The following is a 4826-nucleotide window of genomic DNA, read 5'->3' as shown; positions in this document are numbered from 1 at the left end:
CCTGGCTCATTTTTGTATTTTTAGTAGAGATAGAGTTTCACTATGTTGGCCAGGCTGATCTCGAACTCCTGACCTCAGGTGATCTGCCCACCTCGGCCTCCCAAAGTGCTGGGATTAGTCATGAGCCACTGCCTCTGGCCCACACATATTTATTAAGTTTACTATCTTATATGGGCATGGTTTGTGGTTCCCCAAAACAAGCACAATAGTAATATCAAAGATCACTGATCACAGATCACCATATCAGACATAATAATAATGATAAAGTTGGAAATATTGTGGGAATTACCAAAATATGACACACAGACCCTAAGGGAGCACATTCTGTTGGAACGATGGGACCAATAGACTCGCTTGGTGCAAGGTTCTCACAAAGCTTCAATTTGTACAGACCACGGTATCTGCCAAACGCAATACAACGAAGCATGGCTCGTAGGTGACAACAGCCTTAGGAATCGAATCCAAGGTGATGAGGTTGGGCTGTGTCTCCACCCAACTCTCACCCTGAATTGTAGTTCTCATAATCCCCACGTGTCCTGGGAGGGACCCAGTGGGAGGTAATCGAATCATGGGGGCGGTTACCCCCATGCTGCTGTGCTCGAGATAATGAGTGAGTTCTCACAAGATCTGATGGTTTTATAGCTTTTCCCCCTTAGAGCAGCACTTCTCTCTCCTGCCCCCATGGGAAGGACATGTTTGCTTCCCCTTCTGCCATGATTTTAAGTTTTCTGAGGCCTCCCCAGCCATGAGGAATGGTGAGTCAATTAAACCTCTTTCCTTTATAAATCACCCAGTCTTGGGCAGTTCTTTATAGCAGTGGGAGAATGGGCTAACACACAAGGGGATGCCAGAGCTCACCCTCTCATTGCTTAGATTTGAAAGCAGTTCCCAGGAGAGGCCTGAGGTATGTACTCTGACCCCTGAAACTAAGTACCTGTGCTTTGAGCAACAAAGGGTAGTGTCCCATCCCAGGAGAGACATTCCTTGGTGTCACCTCAAGGGAGGGAGTCTGGTGCTTTAGCTCAGGGCACTCAGCTGAAGCGGAGAGCGGCCCAAGGCCAGGCCCAAGCCCAGGGCTAGTCATGGGAGGCACCCTGTGCCCTCTGCCTGTTCTATGAAGACCAACTATCCGTTGGCCCAGGACTGAGGGGTGTCTTGGGATGGGAACCATCCTGGGCCAAAGGGTCCCCTTGCCTTAGCCATTTCCTGTCCTGGACCCAACATCCTGCCTCCTCCTCCAGGACTAGAGAAGGAGCTGGATTTCATCCTACCGGGACCCCACTCTACTGCCTTCTGACCACTGAGTTAAGAACCCACAGCTGCCTGGTAGGTTGATTCTCTCTCTGACACTCTCCCACATGTCAGACTCTGTGTCTATCAAATCAGTCTTTTTTCCTGAAGTGACAACATCCTAAATCATGGCTTCATCGTCTCAAGTGAATTGAGCTAATTTTTGTATTTTTTGTAGTGATGTGGTCTCACTGTGTTGCCCAGGCTTGTCTCAAACTCCGGGGCTCAAGGCATTCTCCCACCGCAGCCTCCCAGTGCTGGGATTACAATGTGAGGCACCGTACCTGGCTGAGAATAATATTAATAATATAATCAGCTTTAATTTACTAGGACTCACTCTGTCCCAATACTGTTGTCACTGGATCCCTTCAACAACTCTGTAAAGCAAGTGCTATCCTCACCCTCATTAACAGGAGAGGAAATTCCTATCATGCTAAAATAACACTTACATTGAGCTCCTGTAGGCCTTACAGCAGATTGTACACCTGGTGCCAGCACAGGGCAGAAACTCAGGAGAAACGGATACCAGTTGTGGCCCTCTTCTCTCCCTGCCCCAGGCTTGGCCCCTTGCCTTCTCTGGACTCTGCCAGTTCTCAGGAAAGACAGTGCCTTCTGTGTGTCCAGAGCATTGGCTCCACGAGGCCAAGGAGCTGGGTGGCACCTGTGCTGGATACGGATATGCTTAAATAATCTTGCAGCCTTGGGGCTGGGGCTGGAAACCAGGATAGGCTTCCTTTGCAGGGGACTGGCAGTGCATCAGGCCTATGTGTGGCCAGGTAAGACTGGGCATAGGAGTGAATGTTTGTTTTTTGTTTGTTTGTTTTTGAGATAGAGTCTCGCCCTATCGCCCAGGATAGAGTGCAATGGCACGATCTCAGCTCACTGCAACCTCTGCCTCCCAGGTTCAAGCGATTCTCATGCCTCAGCCTCCTAAGTGGCTGGGATTACAGACATGCACCACCATGCCTGGCTAATTTTTTTGCGTGTCTTTAGTAGAGATGGGGTTTCACCATGTTGGCCAGGACGGTCTTGAACTCCTGACCTCATGATCCACCCATCTCGGCCTCCCAAAGTGCTGGGATTACAAGCGTGAGCCACCGCGCCCAGCCAGAAGTGAATATTATGTTGCACCCTCCACAGGGTAGGTATGTTCTACTATCACACCCAGGATCAGGCCCCAAGTAGACACCCAAGGAGAAAGGCAGTGGGTGAGAGACGTGGGAAGGATTAGAACACAGGCTTTGATGACCTTGGCTGTGTGACGTGAGGCAAGCCATTTTACCCCTCTAAACATCAATTTCTGTATGTATGAAATAAATAATAATAATTCATGGAGGCTGGGCATGGTGGCTCACGCCTGTAATCCCAGCATTTTGGGAGGCTGAGGTGGGCAGATCGCTTGAGCTCAGGAGTTCAAGACTAGCCTGGGCAACATAACAACACCCGTTCTCTACAAAAAAACAAAACAAAACAAAAAAAGGATCCAAATACAAGAGCTTACACCTGAGCATGTGCACGTATCTCTGTGTCTGTGTCTGTGAACTTATCGGTGTGGTGAAGGTAGGTTACAGGAACTTGGGAGGGAGAGATGGAGGGAGAAGTCATGGGAGGTTCTGAGCCAAAGGCAGGAAGGGTACAGGGGGCTACTTAGGCTGCCTTAACCCAGCAACTTGGCCAGGTTGGTTTGGAAGCAACCTGGGGGCTTGTGGGTGTGTTGTTCCCGAGTCGGCCAGCAGGGTGCGCAAGGAGCCAGACCCCTCGTGGCTTAGAGCTTGCTGGCCCGGGTCACAGGGCAACTTGCTGGCCCCAGGAGGGGACTATGCCTCACTTCACAGAGGAGACCCAAAGCAGGGAGGGTGCTGGTCCAGGTTCCCCCATAAGGCAGGACCGCTGACCTCCCAGGCACGCCTCCCTCCAATGCCCTGGGCCTCACCCCTTTTCTAGGAAGCAGGCCTTTCCTAGTCAGCCCCTCAACAGCCCTGGCAGTGACCTTTTATTTACCACACGCTTTCCTGTGCTAGATGCCCTGTGGAGCCCTACAGGTCCCACCACCTAAAAATGTTTTTCAGGCCGGGCAAGGTGGCTCAACACCTGTAATCCCAGCACTTTGGGAGGCTGAGGCGGGGGATCACAATGTCAGGGGATTAAGACTGTCCTGGCTAACATGGTGAAACCCTGTCTCTACTAAAAACACACAAAAAAATTAGCCAGGCGTGGTGGTGGGCACCTGTAGTCCCAGCTACTCAGGAGGCTGAGGCAGGAGAATGGTGTGAACCTGGGAGGCGGAGCTTGTAGTGAGCCGAGACTGCGTCATTGTACTCTAGCCTGGGCGACAGAGTGAGACTCTGTCTCAAAAAAAAAAAAAAGTTTTTCATTTTAAAAATTCTGGTAAAATACACATATCATAAACTTTACCATCTTAACCATGTATAGGTATACAGTTTTTGGAACCGTTTTCATCTTGTAAAACTGAAACTCTGTACCCATTAAACAATTACATCCCTTTACCCTCTGGCCCATAGCCCAACCCATTTGCTGTCTCTATGATTTTGACTACTTGAAATCAGGTCCCATCACTTTTATTATTTATTTCCTTTTTTTTTTTTTTGAGACAAAGTCTTCCTCTGTTGCCCAGGCTGGAGTGCAACAGCGCAATCTCAGCTCACTGTAACCTTTGCCTCCCATTTTCAAGTGATTCTTGTGCCTCAACCTCCCGAGTAGCTGGGACTACAGGTGTGCACCACCGTGTCCAGCTAATTTTTGTATTTTTAGTAGAGACAGGGTTTCACCATGTTGACCAGGCTGGTCTAGAACTCCTGACCTCAAGTGATCCGCCTGCCTTGGCCTCCCAAAGTGCTGGGATTACAAGCGTGTCACTGCACCCGGCTTCCCATCACTTTTAATCCTATAAGAAGGATTCCTTCAAGAGGCTAAGTGGTCAAGTACAGTGGCTTATGCCTACAAGAGAGGCCAAGGCAGGAGGATCCCTTGAGCCCAGGAGTTTGAGACCAGCCTGGGCAACATAGTGAGACCCAATCTCTACAAAAAATAATAAATTATCTGGGAGTGGTGGTGCGTGCCTGTAGTCCCAGTTGCTTGGGAGGCTGAGGTGGGAGGATCACTTGAGCCTGGGAGGTTGGGGCTGCAGTGAGCCATAATCCCACCACTGCACTCCAGCCTGAGTGACAGAGCAAGACCATGTCTTTCCCCACATCCCCCCGCCCGCCAAAAAAAAAAAAGGCTGAGTAACACACCCAAGGCCACAGCTAACAAGTAGCAGAGTCAATACATATTTTTTCTTTTTTTTCTTTTTTCTTGAGATGGAGTTTTGCTCTTGTTACCCAGGCTGGAGTGCAATGGTGCGATCTTGGCTCACTGCAACCTCTGCCTCCTGGGTTCAAGCGATTCTCGTGCCTCAGCCTCCCAAGTAGCTGGGATTACAGGCATGTGCCACCACATCAGGCTAATTTTGCATTTTTAGTAGAGGCGGGATTTCACCACGTTGTCCAGGCTGGTCTCAAACTCCTGACCTCAGG

General features: G+C 49.8%; 1 protein-coding gene across 4 annotated transcripts in view; it reads right to left on the bottom strand.

Annotated features, from left to right (window-relative positions):
* Positions 1-4826, bottom strand: part of CCBL1 (cysteine conjugate-beta lyase, cytoplasmic) — a 73186-nt gene that overhangs the window by 31712 nt on the left and 36648 nt on the right. The window lies entirely within an intron of this gene.

This window comes from Mandrillus leucophaeus, unplaced genomic scaffold (assembly GCF_000951045.1).
Source record: "Mandrillus leucophaeus isolate KB7577 unplaced genomic scaffold, Mleu.le_1.0 Scaffold109, whole genome shotgun sequence".
In the NCBI taxonomy this organism is placed as follows: domain Eukaryota; kingdom Metazoa; phylum Chordata; class Mammalia; order Primates; family Cercopithecidae; genus Mandrillus; species Mandrillus leucophaeus.
The sequence above is the reverse complement of the archived record's forward strand: the minus strand, read 5'-3'. Positions and strand labels throughout refer to the sequence as shown.